A 15,883-nucleotide genomic window follows, 5' to 3' on the forward strand; every position below is an offset into this window, starting at 1 on the left:
GTTTTTACAAGCTTTTAGAAGCAGCTCACATTCCTTGCCTCATCCCTGCAAATGGTTCTGACCTCTGCTTCCATTCCCACTGTCACATCTCCTTCTCTGACCCTGTCCATCCCTGTTCCTTCTCCCTGTTTTCTTTTCTTTTTTTTTTTTTTTTTAAGATTTTATTCATTTATTTGAGAGAGAGAGAGAGAGAGAGCACATGAGAGGGGGGAAGGTCAGAGGGAGAAGCAGACTCCCTGCCGAGCAGGGAGCCCGATGCAGGACTCGATCCAGGGACTCCAGGATCATGACCCGAGCCGAAGGCAGTCGCCCAGCCAACTGAGCCACCCAGGCGCCCTCCCTGTTTTCACTTACAAGAACCCTGTGTTTACACTGGGCCCACCCAGTTTATCCTGGATATCTCCTCATCTCAGAATCATTTACTTTATCATATCTGCAAAATCCTTTGCTACATAAAGTAACATATTCACAAGTTTTGGGGCTTTAAAATGTGGACTTCTTAAAATGGGGACATTGTTCTGCTTGCTACAATGACTCATCAAGTTAGATTGTATTCTTAGAATGAATTGAAAAGTGTTCCTTTCAAACACTGCTGTTTTTTCGTTCGTGAACGCTTTAATGGCACTCTCAAGTGAAGACCTCCGAGCATGGATTTTGCATTTCAGTTTTGTTAACATACATACAAGTATTTAGATTTTTTTAAAAATTTCTTCTTATCATCATTTTAGGTATTTGGGTCCTTGAAGAAATTGGTCTATTTCACCTAAGTCGTTGAATGTAAAAATTTGAAGATGGTCATAGTATTCTCTTACTGTATGTTGGTATCTGTAAAATCTTCCCTACCATGTACATACTTTCTTTCTTGTTATTGGTATTTGTGGGTTTTGTTTCTCTCTCTCTCTTTTTTCTCCTCTGAGCAGTTTAACTATGTGTTTATCAATTTTACTGAACTTTTCAAATAATCAGGTTTTACTTTAGCTGATTTTCTCAATTTGTTTCATCTCATATCTGATTCACTTAGTTTGTTCTACATACCTTAGTTTTACTTTACCCTTCTTTCTCAACTTTGGCATATGGAAAGTAAGATAATGGAGGGTAGTTCTTTTTTCCACCCAATACATTCACTTCAAACTTAATCTTTTTCTGGGTACTGTTTTAGCTGCCTCTCAAACATTTTATGTTGTGTATTTACTATGATTGAGTACAATTAATTAAGTAATTTAACAATTAATTAATTAACTTTTTAAGATATCTAACCATATCCAAACACTGTTCTGAACACTTGGAATACTTCAATGAGCAAAGCAGAAAAGACATTTTCCCTGATGGTAATGGTACTATGGGAAACAGTAGAAGGGTATAGGGGAACTTAAGAGCCTTAAGAGCTTCAAGGGCTGGGCTGGGGTGGGGCTACAAATTGTGTTTTTTTTTTTTTTTTTTTTTTTGAGAGAGAGAGAGAGAGCAGAGGAAGGCAGAGGGAGAGGGAGAAAGAGAATCTTAAGCAGGCTCCAAGCTCAGCGTGGAGTCCACAGCAGGGCTGGATCTCAGACCTTGAGATCATGACCTGAGCTGAAATCAAGAGTCAGAGTTGAATGCTTAACTGACTGAGTCACCCAGGCACCCCTGCAGATTGTCCTTTTAGAACAGACATCAAAGCAGGTTTAAGTGGTAAGGTAACATTAAGAAAAACTTGCAGGAGATGAGGGAGTCAGACTTGCAGATGTCCGGAAGAGGTTCCCAGGCAGAGAGAAGAAAACGAGCCCAAATTCCCTAAGGCAGGAGTGTTCCTCCTGAGTGAGAAGAAAAGGAAGGAGACCAGGAAGGCTAGGGTCAGATTACCTCCTCGTCATTCCTCCTGTCTTAGCTCAGCTTAAACAAACTTCATTTCCCTGAATTCTCTGGTTGAGATCAGATTTCCTGGTTATACATTACTGTAGATTCTTTTAGTCTCCCTTCACAATACTGATTTTCCATGTGTAACTATACATTTGTGTAATTATTTGGTTAAATTATTTATACTCACTAGAATGTGTACACCATAAGAACAAAGATTCTGGTGTTATACTGTATATTCCTGATGATAAGGATATAAGGTAGGGTTTGGACTTTGTACAGACTCAATAAATATTTGTTTTCTGACTGATTTCATGGATGAATGGTTAGAGGTGTTGACAGGTGCATGTTTCAACAGATGATTCCCTCCTACCAAAGAGTGGAGTTTTACATTTATGACCTCCATATCTACAAAATATTTTCTGGACCCTTACACCTTTTATTTTGGAATCAAAAAGAAATCAGAGATTTTAATGACCATCAGTGCAACCCGATATGGATCACCTGAATTTCAAGACACATGGATAGATCTTAGGGGGAAACAAATCAGTGGAAGTATTTTTTTTTTCTTTTAAAATATGTCTTTCAAAATCAATGTAAGAAAAAAGTTAAATGCATTAAGAGAGTAATTCTTACTGTACGTGACAATCTGTCCTGAACAAAAGCTGGGCCAGATCTAAGAAATCTAAAAGGTCACATGGGGTCCCCTGATGCAGGAGCACAAAGTGTCAACATTACATCTGTCACCGACCACAGTATGTTCCATCTAGGCAAGGGTCTCTGGTCTAAATTCTGCATCTTGTCTTACATGTTTTCACCCTACATTTATATTATTCAATGCTGACTGCAGATTAAACTTTAATATTAAGGAAATGTGTCCCTTCATAATTGTTCTAAAAGATAATTTTAACCAAATGGCTTTGCATGAAATGCTTTTTGTGTTCTATGAATGTAGTGTAATTTTAAAAGTTTCCTGAGATCAAATGTCATTGGAAAATGCCAGCCATGTTTATGTTTAGATGAAGAAACTGAAGGCCAGAGAAGTTAGCTCATTCTTTGATTTCCTATAACTTCCTTTTAACACATTGTCTTCTGAGCATTTGTACTGCAAATGCTTGTTTAAAAGCTCTATCCTGGGGTGCCTAGGTGGCTCAGTCCTTAGACCCCCAACTCTTGGTTTCAGCTCAGGTCACGTTCTCTTGGTTGTGGAATGGAGCCCATTGTTGCGCTCCGGAACTCAGCTCAGCGGGGAGTCTGTTTGAGATTCTCGCCCTCTGCCCCTTCCTCCACTCACACGCTCATGTGCGCTCTCTCTTTCTCTAAAATAAATAACAAAATCTTAAAAAAATAAAATAAAATAAAAGCTGTGTCCCTCTCCCGTTCATCCAGCATGGCAGTGTATGGGCAAGAGTGTCTTTGTCTCATAAAGCCTAGAATTGTCTGAGTCTTTAAGGACCTTGCCACCTAGATATGTCTGAAACAGAATTAAAACCAAGGCACTGTTTCTACTAAAGCACATAGTCTTCTCTCCCTCTGTTTTTGTCATTTGAGCTTTAGCTTTTTTGAAGGTTCTTTTCAATATTTTTCTCATAGACCAGTCATATTATATAATGGATATCCTTGCCTGTGTTTAGATATGGTATAGTTTTAGTCATTTCATCACCTATGTAATATATAATATGTTTATATAATATATATTAGATAGTTATATATATATTATATTATTATATCTATATCTATATACCACGTAAATATATATAAAACATGCACACACCCACACATACGCAATCAATAGCTTTGGAGTTACATGCTATTCAGCCAGGACTATTTTGTTAAGACAAATTTCTAGAAAAGGAAATGTTAAGTTCAAAGAGAAAAATAAAAAGAAAATAAAATGAGTCTTTGATACGTATCTCCACAGTTATTAGAACACCTGCTTCTCTGAACCTTTGTGAATATTGGATTGTATCATTCTTTTTTTAAAATCAATATAGTTCGCTAAGAAAAAAAAAATCTCACTTTTGTATTCTTTTGATTCACAAGGAAATTGCACTCCCTCTGGGTCCATTTTCTTTCCTTGGGCTCATGTCCCTTTCCCATTTCTCTACCTGGTGGAGTCCGGGTCGGGGGATGGAGATGTTTATTTATTTTAGAGATTTTTCTTAATTCTTTATATTTTATCTTTACATTTTAAGGACCTTAATATTTTTATGTCATAGAGCTTTCAAATTTGTCTCCCATGTTGGACATGCTGCATTGCAAAAAGAAATATGAGCATAGAATGCTGCGTGATGATTGGCAACACATGGATTTTGGCCAGTAAGAGGAAATAACAGTATTAAATAAAAATTAGATCATGGTAAGTGAAAGGAACAACAAAAACAATAGAAAAAATTTCCAAAAATCTGTTTACAGTTAAATAATGGCCTAGTTTGGCACAAGCATATTGGAAAGTCACCATGTTGCATTTGAAAACATGTTTTGACATTTCTTATGTCATTTTGGACAAATCAATTCCCGGTCCTGAGCCTCTATTTCTTCAATACTGTATAAAAGGTTTGGGCTGAGCACTTCTTTTTTTTTTTTTTCTTTTTTTTAAGATTTATTTATTTATTTTAGAAAGAGAGAGAGAGCAAGCAGAGGGAGAAGCAGAGAGAGGGAGAAGCAGACTTCCCGCCAAGCACAGAGCCTGACTTGTGGCTCAATCCCAGAACCCTGAGATCATGACCTGAGCTGAAATGAAGAGTTGGATGCTCAACTGACTGAGTCACTCAGGCTCCCCAGGACTGAGCCATTCTTAATGTCCCTCTCGGCTTTGACATTTTATTCATCTTTGTGATTCAGCTCCATGTAGAATGATCTCCCTTCGTCCAGTCACTAGATCTTCAGTCTGTTTACAATGCATTCATTCCACAAATATTCATTGAATGCTGTGGTGTGCACTGTTCTATGTGTTGGAGCTAGAAGAGTAAACAGATCAGAAAAATATCCTGCCCCATGGTGGTTATGGAAGGAAGAAAGACAATAAAGAAACAATCTGTGACTTTGTACCAAAAGCAGGCCAGGAAATGGAGAGACAGGGATGTTACTATGAACAAGTAGACAATGACAGTCTCTGATGAGTGGATCACTTACTTTTCACTTCTGGCTGCCTTGAAAACCTTAATAGTGGAGGCTGTTTGCAGTGGAGTAGGAGGGATTTTTATATTCATTTTAGATGTGTTTTCGTAGAATCACCTGGGGACTGTCCAGTGACACTTCCTATATTGACTACATATATTAGGTACCTCTCACTCTTATCTACTCTGTAAAGCATTTCCTTGATTATTCTTAGTTGCAAATCAGTTATCTCTCACTTCATGTTCTCAGTATTCTCTGCTTACAGTGCTTACAGGTCTCTCTGGTTGGGTGGAAGGCAGCGAGCCATCTATAAGGAATTTTGACATGCCTATATCCACAATGGTGTTAAACTTCCTTTAGGTCTCCTTCTGCCCATGACAGTCTGCTAGCTTCCCACTCTCATTATCTTCTTCTTCCTATTTGCAGAGCCAGGCAAATATTTCCTGCCCTCCTTGCATTTATGTATGGCCATAAGGTCTTCACTCTAATGGAAGGTAGGGGAAGCATTATGGGCTGCATCCAGGCTGAGTTCATGACAGCCTTCCATGGATGCCCCAAAATGTTCTTTGAAAACTCAGGGCAAGTTTCCTGTTGGAGTTTGCAGAACTGCCATCACCTTAGGTTCCTGAATCACTGTATGGAGCAAACCTGTATCCCAACTCTTCCACCCCCAAACCCATCTGTAATCTACAACTACCCTTGACTAAGGTTATTATGTGGATGCATTGCATTCTGTACATGGTACAAAGTTTAGTTGGCTACCTTAACTAAGATCACCCTGCAATGGCTCAAATAGTATGCCCTGCAGAAGACGACACACAATGACAATTTCACTTGATGATTCAAAACTGAGAAGAGCACATGGAGAATTAGTATTAGAATTATTAGAATTCCATGTATATTTTCCAGTTCCATGATCCTCATTCCCTTTGCACCAAAAATTTTCTGCTGAGAAGTCTACCGAAGATTGAGATAATTAAATGCCAGTGTGGAAGATAATCTGAAAAAAATCCACTTCCTGGTAGGACAAGTTGTATTATTTTTCAACTTTGCAATCATTTTTAATGTCAACTTTTATTTACTTGTTCTCTTTGTTAATGCCCATCAGCCTAGCCTCACCCATTCCTCATATTTACTCTCTTTGCTAAAATGTACGATTTCCCCCAAGTCTGTTCCTGATTCTGTCTTCACCTGTTTTGTCCCTTAACATCATGTTGTCTTAATCTGTGCCGTCTATTAACACCATCTCTCTCAACCTCTAGAGATCAGCTAAACAGGAATCATATAGGATGATGTGAAATGCAGTGTAGACTTCTACAAAGCACAGTATAAATAACAAGGAAAACTGTCTTCTCCCAATACATTTCACATATGAAAAAAATCTGCACCAAAAGTATGTAAAATTGAGTGCTGGGAGCAGAAAGAAGTAGTTGAGGTCATAAAATTCCTTCTTTCCACTTTTTTTCTTCCTGTTGGGGAACCTGAGGTCTAGAAGACCTTGATGACTTATCTAAGATCTCACAATAATAGTTGAGGAAGAAATCAGGTTTGTGCCTATTACAGAATGAATTAGATTCAGTGTATTTCCATCCCGGAAAAGACTTTGGCAATGGGATTAAACCTGTGGTTTCATACAAGGGCAGGGCGTATAAATATCTGTCAGGTAGATACACTGACTCTATTGTCTCTAGTCCTTATAACATTTCCACTAGGGAGGAATTATTACCTTAATTTTTTAAAAAATGAAGAAACTGAAGGTAGGTACTAATTAATGTTAAGAAACATCTATAGACATTTAACAAATGTCTTAGCTGGGGTTCAGTCTGGGTCTTTCTGGCCCCAAAGTTCTGCTTTTCTCTCTGACATGATGTCAGAATCAGTTCTATAAAGACTCACGTCCCAGATATCAGGAAAGAATGAGGTCTCAGCCAGTCTTGACAACAGCCTCAAAATACTGAACTTTTTCCTCATTCTAAATTAATCTTCTGATTTATTCAACTTACTGATCCTGGGGTAAGGACGTTAATAAAATACTCCTTTAAAAATTATTTGTTTGTTTGTTTGTTTGTTTGTTTAAGAGAGAAAGAAAGAGCATGCAGGAACGGGGGGGGGGACAGAGGGAGAGGTAGAGAGGAACCTGATGCAGGGTTTGATCCCAGGATCCTGAGCCGAAACCAAGAGTCTGGCACTTAGCTAACTGAACCACCCATGTGCCGCAATAGACTACGCTTTCACATCATGATAGGCATAGGCTAAATGTGGAGAAATATAAATATGACTACCTACAATATTAAATGTTCAGCTCACACTAACTCCAGATTCTGAATTCTGTCCTTTTGGAATTAAGTGCTGTCTTCCTCTTTCTGTAAGTTTATTGAAATTTTCTCAGGTTGAAATGAGATGTGTGATTATTCTTTGTAATCCAGGAGAGTATTCAAAGGGTAGTAATTAAATTCATTCTTCTTTACCCATGTGTTTATTTACTGATTTGCTTTTTTTTTTTCCTAATAAGCTGCAGTGTCATGTACAGCATGGTCTTCACTATCCTAAATCATGAGTGATAGCATGCCTGTCTTCACACTTAGGAGATGCATGGCCTTGAGCGAAAAATCGAGGTACTTTGGGCCTCAGTTTCTGAGGTCAGTTAGAAATTCTGGCCGTCAGTTTCCTCCTAAGTAAATTGTGTACCACTTGCTGGAGTTTAACGCTGTTGAGTGCAAGATGTGAAATGATGGATCTAAATATAATTTGCGAACTCTAAATTGCTAAGAAAAGCTTCACATTTTAATAACTACTTCACATATTTATTTCAAAAGAGCATAGATACATTGTGGGGCAAAGTCCTGATCACAGCCCAGGACTTGTAGAAAATTGTAATGACAGGCTCCTGCCTTTTCTCAAAAAAGGAATGTGGAAAATGTTAGCTAGTGCAGAATTTATCTAGATTTTGTTGTAAATTGGGATAGTGGAACTGTAAGACAGAAGAAATAGATGGTATAGATGAGTATCTAACCAGAAATATTTGACAAGAGTGAAGAGGAAGGCGAATATTGATGGCAGAAGTTAAAATACACTTAGTGTCCTGATGAACAAATCTACTTTCTGAGATTCATTTCATCGTCAAGCCGCATGGCATCTTTCTTAACGGAAGTTTATGCTGCAGGATCAAAGGGAAAGGACACACCTTCCTTTTGAATTGGTGGAGGGATTAAAAAAGGAGTCAGGTTTTCTGCATTTTCCTCAAAGCACAAATGAGTGTCCTTGAGTTTCTGTGTCAGGAAAACCTGCTGGGAGGGCAGCCTCAAGTTCCTCTTGGCTCTCTTGACTTCTCTCAGGATCGCGCTCTCAGAAGCTGTACCTGAAATCTGGTTCAGAGGCCACAGAGGGGAAGAAACACAGGATGCCCCAGCCTCTGCAGGCAATAGCTCGAGTCAAGAAAACAGCCTCTCTACTCAGTAGAGGAGAGCTGGCCTTAAGATCAGAAATTCTATAATCCATTCTAAGGACGGTGGTGCTTGAATTTTAAGTGTCTCCCTCCTCATTCCTTTTCCGCTTTCCTGGCTTCCCAGTTTTTGTTTATTGCTAACATTTATTCATTGGCCAAATATACCAGTCTCTCTGGGGTTTAGGTTCCTGACCTCTAAAGATCGAGGCTGAGTCTGCCCGTTTCTGTTCTTTTTGGATGAGAAACATTTACGTACCCCGGGGCATTGCTTGGCCAGGAGGAATGACCTTTCTGACTCAACTAACCTGTATTTCTGGAAAATCAACAAGTCTACCAGACTCCATAAAATGTTATTCTTAAAATTTCAGCACTAGTGGCTCATGGTTTGCTCTGAATGGATCTGTCAGCCTCTCTTAAACTGAGTTTTCTCAGCTGTGAAGTTATAGGATGTAAATGGGTGCTCCCCAATAGCCCTTTGGCTTTAAAAACTCCCTGTTCATGATGCCCATGGAGGACATCTCTGCAATTCCTCCTTCATTTCTTTCTTCTTTTCCAACTCTGACTTCATCTCGTCTTAGGACTTGAATAGAAGCTTCTAGCTCTGCCATACTTTGTTTCCTAACCGGTGCATCTGTCCCTTTGATTATCATCCTTTTATGCCTTTTATTTGACTTGTTCTGAGCAGGTTTGTCTCCATAGAGTGATTAGCTTATAGAAGTTCTAATACCAGGATCAACTAAGAGATGCAATTTTCTCACCGTTTCTTCCTGTAAATGTAGAAACTGAGATCTAGAGAGAGACTGTTTTTTTTCTTCGAAGCACTTAGTATGGTGGTGAGTTATAGAATTATTGATGTTTCTTTATTATCTGTCTTCCCCAGAGGGCTGTCAGGACCATGAGGGCTGTGTCATACTTGTTTTGTGACCACCAATGTCTCCACACCCACCCTAGAATGTTCCTAGAATGTATTAATAAATAGCAAATAGTCATTAAATTGGATTGAGTACTATAATGTGGACCTGAGTCTTACAATAAACAATGTCCTCAAATTTAGACCTTTGTTACTGCTTCCACAAGAACTTGAATATGCAGTAATGTACAAAGTTGCAGAATTTGGGGGAAAAAAAAGTTCTTCATAGAAAATTAATGTTATCCCATTTTCTGGCCACTCCTGATATAGTGACCTAATGAATTGTTTTCATAAAACCTGACCTTAAGATAGTTGTTATGGTGATGTTTTCTTCTGAAAAATGAGTCAGTATTACATGGAAATAGTTTTGAGGGTTTCTTTGTTTAACTTTTAATACATCAGGGGCATCAGAAAATTAAAGTGCCTTGAGCATCTCTCAACCTTGGAGAGACTGCAATGAATGAATGAAGTGACTTGGTCAGAAGCCCAGTCAGAGCTGGGCTTCATACCTGAGTCTCTGACTCCTAGCCCAGGTTCTGAATGTTTCAAGGACATGTATGAAGACTCAGCTTGCTTGGCACATTCTCATCTCTGACCCTGAGTATGCGGCTTCTTCTGCATGGCTCACTCCTCTGCCCTTTGTAGCTTGGAAAACTTCCTGATCATTCTGCGGGTCTCAGCTGAGAAGTGGCCCTCTCTAGGAGTCCCACCCTGATGCATCTTCCCTTCATTCTGGTTTATGTGCTTCCCGAGGGCAGGGACCTCATCTTTGTTTGTTCCTTTATCCCAAAGTCCAACACAGTGAGCAGGTGCAGTAAAAATTCTCAAGTTGCTGAATCATTATGACCTACATAAGCAGGCATAAGGCTGGCCATGAGAAATATTTGTTGAAAATGGTCTACTTTGCAAATATTTCTCTACCTGGGGGTCTCTTGTGCTTCTCCAAGGCTCTGGTCAGTATATAAAGTGAGAAGCTGGATTATCATTCTCACCTCCTAGAACTTGTCTTTGCCTTATGCTGGCTTTTCTCATTAGCTCTTGTGTAGAGAGCCGAGGTCACTCAGACCAAGTATATGACAAGGCTTTTCATTGTTTAATGGCCTTTCATTCAGACTTTTGGTTCCTTACCAATTCTGCAAAATACACTCATATTTTTAACCAATAATTAATCCAACAGATATTTCTTGAATACCTACTATATGCTAAACACTATTCCAACATTGGTGCAACAGCATTGAATAGGACAAACCAGAATGCTTGTCTTGGTGGAGCTCACATGCTAATGCTTGGTTTAAACTGTAATCCTTTGTAAAAATGTCATTTGTTATTTTAGCTAATGTAGTGGGCATCATCGGTGTCCTCTACTGCCCCTGTTTTAATTTTTTTTTTTTTTATTTACTTATTCATGAGAGTCAGAGAGAGAGAGGGAGAGAGGCAGAGGCAGAGGGAGAAGCAGGTTCCCCGCCTAGCAGGGAGCCCGGTGCAGGACTCGATCCCAGGACCCTGGGATCATGGCCTGAGCTGAAGGCAGACGCTTGACCATCTGAGCCAACCAGGTGCCCCTACTGCCCCTGTTTCAATTTTAGTAGAAAATTTTCCAAATTTTCATCAGGTAGGGGGTAGTTTTCTGTTTCAGGAGAAAGTGGGTCCTTCCTCAACCCCAGGGAGTGAATCAGGATCAAATTCAGCCTGATCTTCCTGGTCTTGACTCCCTGGTATACGTGACCAGTTTGGAAAAGGGCAGGCTACACAACTCTGGCCAATGGCACGATAAGGAGAGCTCTACTGGGAGGACCTAGGGGGTTTTGTCTGATTCTTAAGATGGGGCACCAGACATGGGTGCTTGTTTGTCTGCACCTAGATATTGTCATTCCATGTGACATCTGGAAATGGAACAGCCACACTGGAATGATGAGCACAAGCCACAGTGAACATATCAGAACAGAAAGAAAGAAAGAATCTGCGCTCTTGGTGAAGACATTGGACTGCTAACTTTGCTTACACTGGGGCTCCCATGCTGCCTACTTCTTGTTATGTGGGAGTATATAATTTCCCTGTTGCTTATAGCCAAAACTGGCCTCACTGATGTAGTTAGCTATTAAGATCTGTTTGTGTTGTGCCCAGTGTAGTATAACACATGTGTCAGAAAGGTTTTTCAGTAAAGGGCCACATAGTAAATATTTTTGGCTCTGTGGATCCTCTGGTCTCTCTTGCATCTACTTGGTTGTGCTGTTGTAACTGGAAAGCAACCATAGATAACACGCAAACACATAGGCAGGACTGTGTTCCAATAACCTTCATTTACAAAACTGAGACCTGTCCTGGATATGGCCTGCAGACAGCCATTTCCCAACCCCTGGGGGAATAGAAAGCCCATGGACTTTGGGAGTTACATGAAATTTGCCTGAAACCCATTTCTTTTATTCTTGCTATGTTTTATGGTATATATTTAAGCATATTAATTGGATATATTTAGTTCTTTATATTATCCATCTTTCCATTAGCGTGTAGTATCCAAAAGGGAAGGCCTTGCTTCCCTTATATACTGCCATATACTGGTGTTTCAAAGAGTGTTGAATGACATAATGAATTATGAATGACTGAAATTCTTAACTATGTTACTGTTTCTGCAAAGGGAGAGGGACTGCATCTTTTTTTTTTTTAAGATTTTATTTAGTTATTTCAGAGAGAGAGTGAGAAAGAGAGAGAGAGAGAGAGCACATGAGTGGGAGTAGGGGCAGAGAGAGAGGGAGAAGCAGACTGTCCTGCTTAGCAGGGAGCCCGACTGGGATCATGACCTGAGCCAAAGACAGATGCCTAACCGACTGAGCCACCCAGGCACCCTGGGACTGCATCTTATACATGTCACTATAGCACTTTACAGGACCTTTCACATGAAAATTCTTCATGTGAGTTAGCTGACTGTAGAATTAATACCATGTTCTTTAATGTATTTCCACAAATATCAAAATCTCAACCATCTACCATGCAGGTAAATGCTAGTAGTGATTATGGCATTAACTGTAGTAGTATATTATATATGTGTGTATGTGTATGATATATATATATATATATATATACACACATATATATGATACATTATATGTCTACATAAGATATAATGCATGTATACATGTATACGTTGAAGGGCAAGGACAATTCTGTGATTTCTGTATTATACATAGTACCTTGAAACTGTCTGAATTTCAGGAAATGCGTGCTAAAGTTCCTGTTATCCAATCAGTTTTATTGATACACTTAAATTAACTTATAAAATTCAAAAGATGGATTCAAAGGAAAGAGACCCAAATGAGCACCTGCTGTAGGTCCAGACTTCTACTTATGGACATTTTAAACCAACCATCACCTCCTCCTGAAGGATGCTTGTTAGTAGCATCTTTCCCATGGAGAGTTGGAATCTCAGAGAGGTTAGATCATTGACATGCATGTCATAGGAGAGAAATGGGTACGTAGGCATTGGCCTTTCTCTCTAGAGTGTGAGCTCTTTGCAGAAGAAGATACTTAGTAATTATCAAGCTAACTTCCCAAGACCTGGGTGTCAAGGAAGGGCACTCATAAGAACTGGTTTCTTACGCTTCTCTCCTTGTTCCCCTCTTCACTCAGGGGATTTTAGAACTCCTCACTTATTCCCAGACAGTCATTTCACTGTGCTTCTTTGATAGACCCCAAAGGAGAGGAAGGATTGATAAACTTCCATAACGTTTTTCAATGAGTACACAAGCCTGCCAGGAACTTACTAGAATGGAGTGTGTTTGGCAAAGAAAAAGAACTCATCGAAAACTCTTTAGTAGAGGAAAGCAAGGTCAAGGACTTTTAAGTACTAATTCTTGTGTTACAGAACAAGTTTCTAATCTTGTTAGAGTCCTTGTTAATATGTGGAATTCTGTGGGCAGAGTTACACATCCAGACAGCGAGAAGACACTGACGTACAGAGGTATCCACATGAGGCCAGGCACTAGAGTAAGATTCAACTCACATGAAGTCAGCCCCATTTTCACACCCTATGCCTTCATCAGGACATGAGCTGTCCCTGATCTTCTCCAAGGCCACGCCTCTGACTTGTACACCGGGCTCCATTTGCTTGTGCTATTCAGGCACATTTTTCTACACTGAAATTGTCTCCTGTCTTCCTTCAACATGATTTATCCTTGTTTGCTGAATTATTAATAAGCCCTATATCTTCCATCTCAAAAAGCAAGATGCTCCCTAAACAATCTTTGCGTCTCACAACTTCCTTCAGCCACTGTGATATTGTTCTGCTTTGTCTTATAGCAAAGGTCTTCAAGAAATTTATTTGCTGAATTAATTTTCTCACTTCCTGTTCTCTCCTTATCTCGCCACCACTGTTGTCTGAAGCCGCTCTCATAAAGGTCAATAACAATCCCCATCTTGCCAAATCCAAAGGTCAGTTCTCCAGCTCCCCATGCACTCAGGCTCTCAGCAGTGTGGGACACACTTAACTCGTCTTTGCTTAAAATAGTCTTCCCTTGCCTTCAGCATCCTACACTCTCTTGCTTTTCCTCCTCCTTTGGTGGCCTCTTCTTTGACTCCTTCGTTCTTCCCCTCTAGAGACCCTAGAGTCTTCAGGGCTCTGTGGCCAGCACTTTCATCTACCCAGACTTTCTCCCTGAAGATCTTATCTGAGCCCATAGCTTTATGGACCTACTATGTGTCAGTGACTTGAACTCTGACCTTTTCCTTGGGCTGCAGTTTCAATATCTCCTCTTGACCACTAATAAGCTTGTCAAACTTACCATGTACGAAATAAAGCTCTTGACCCTTCTGTTTCAACATTTCTCCTTCTCTGACTCCCCCCTTGTCTTGGTAAATACCAACACTGTTTACTCAGTTTCTCTTCTCTTGCACACGTGATGCTATTGGTCTATTTGCAAGTTTTGTGGTTCAAACTTCAAAATATAGAGTAAATCTGACCACCTTCCACCACCTCTTTTGCTAATATTCAAATCCCTCCAGTATGTCAAGATTATTCTAGTCTTAGGGTCTTTGCATTTTCTTTTGGTTCTGTGAATTCTCATTATGCTGACCTTTGTTGCACTCACATGCTTGCCTCATTCAAAGATTCCACATCCTCAGGGACCTCCTTTGACAGCCATTTCTGAAACAGATTCCCCCAGTGTGGCTCCCTATCATTTGCAGTGATTGTGCTCTGGTTTATTTTCTTGATAGCATTTACTGCCATCTGCAATTAGATGGTGCTTATTAATTTATTTGCTTTCTGTTGTCCACCTCTCCCAGTAGGAGCTAAGACTTGTAAGAGCAGGGATGCTGCTTTTCTTGACTTATTTAGTCTTTCCACTTCCACGACCCTTTTTTTTTTAAAGATTTTGTTTATTTTTTTATTTGTTTACTTATTTAGAGAGCACATGAGCCTGGGGGAAGGGCAGAGGGAGAGAGAGAATCTCAAGCAGACTCCATGCTGAGTGCAGAGCCCCACATGATGCAGGACTCAATTTCACAACCGTGAGATCATGACCTGAGCTGAAACCCAGAGTCAGACACTTAACTGACTGAGCCACCCAGGTGCCCTCTCACAACCCTATTATAACAGTGTGCACAGCTCTTTTGCCAGTGCCTAGAAATAGACCTGGCGTACGGTAGTCACTCAGTAAATATTAGTTGAACTAATTAATTTCTTTGCACTGAGCCCTTATATTTGCATATTACTGTTGAACCTTCTAGGGTGTTCTTTCATATACTTGTCATATAATGGTAATAGTTAACCATTATTACTCTATTACTCACCTACAGTATGTCAGACATTGTACTAAGGACTTTAATCAGCATTCGCTGATATGTGGGGGAGGCCATTTTACTCCAGAAGGAAGTGACACTCTCCCTGGTTAGAGGAAAGGGGAATGGTATGAAGTATTACTTCTTCCACCTGGTGGTGTTGACACAAGAAAGCCCTTGGGAGTCTCCCCGCCCCCCTCCTGCCCCGGCCAACTTTGCATTATGGACTCTGTCTGGGTACGTTGAGGAGCTGAGTGACTGACACACCTGCTCTGTGAATGCTGGGCTGTTGGTCTGCTGCTGGATTGCCTAATGCCTGACCTGAGCCAGGTAGTCAGCTCAGATGCTCTTATGCTGCTGGGACACTGGGGATCCTTCCCAGGATCTCTCCCAGTGAGCGGAGGCTGCTCAGAGCGCTGGGGGCCCAGACTGAGGCATGTGTGTGCCTCATTTACAGACAATTTGGCACCAAGTGCAAGTGGTGTACCTTTGCCTCACGTGTACCCTAAGTGGGCAGGTGTCTTCATAGCTGTGACCATATTCATCTTATTTAAACCTCACATCATCCCTATGAACTAGGTATGAGGATTTCTTTTTTTTCTTTTTATAAGACTTTATTTATTTATTTGACAGAGAGAGACACAGTGAGAGAGGGAACACAAGCAGGGGGAGTGGGAGAGGGAGAAGCAGGCTTCCCGCTGAGCAGGGAGCCCGATGTGGGACTCGATCCCAGGACCCTGGGATCACGACCTGAGCTGAAGGCAGATGCCTAACGACTGAGCCACCCAGGCGCCCCTAGGTAT

This window comes from Callorhinus ursinus, unplaced genomic scaffold (assembly GCF_003265705.2).
Source record: "Callorhinus ursinus isolate GAN/ISIS: 27379988/994484 unplaced genomic scaffold, GSC_fseal_2.0 scaffold4, whole genome shotgun sequence".
Lineage (NCBI taxonomy): Eukaryota > Metazoa > Chordata > Mammalia > Carnivora > Otariidae > Callorhinus > Callorhinus ursinus.